This window comes from Bison bison, unplaced genomic scaffold (assembly GCF_000754665.1).
Source record: "Bison bison bison isolate TAMUID 2011002044 unplaced genomic scaffold, Bison_UMD1.0 scf7180017864359, whole genome shotgun sequence".
In the NCBI taxonomy this organism is placed as follows: Eukaryota; Metazoa; Chordata; class Mammalia; order Artiodactyla; family Bovidae; genus Bison; species Bison bison.
In genome coordinates, this window is record NW_011494931.1 from 1909014 (window position 1) to 1909356 (window position 343).

Below are 343 nucleotides of genomic sequence, written 5' to 3' on the forward strand. Positions count from 1 at the left end.
GGCTCCACCACATGGCATGTGGGATCTTAGTTCCCTGACCAGGGATCAAACCCACATCCCTTGCATTGGAAGGGGAGAGTTTTAACCCTGGGCCACCAGGGAAGTCCTCAGCTTAAGTTTTTATGATCTAGTCTAAGTAAAGAATCATTTTGTGAGAGGGAATATGAAATGTAAGGCATAAACTGTTCAAAGACGTGTGTGTGTGTGCTAAGTCACTTCAGTCATGTCCAACTCTGTGTGACCCTATGGACCATAGCCCACCAGACACCTCTGTCCATGGGGGTCTCCAGGCAAGAATACTTTAGTGGGCTGCCATGCCCTCCTCCAGGAAATCTTCCTGGCT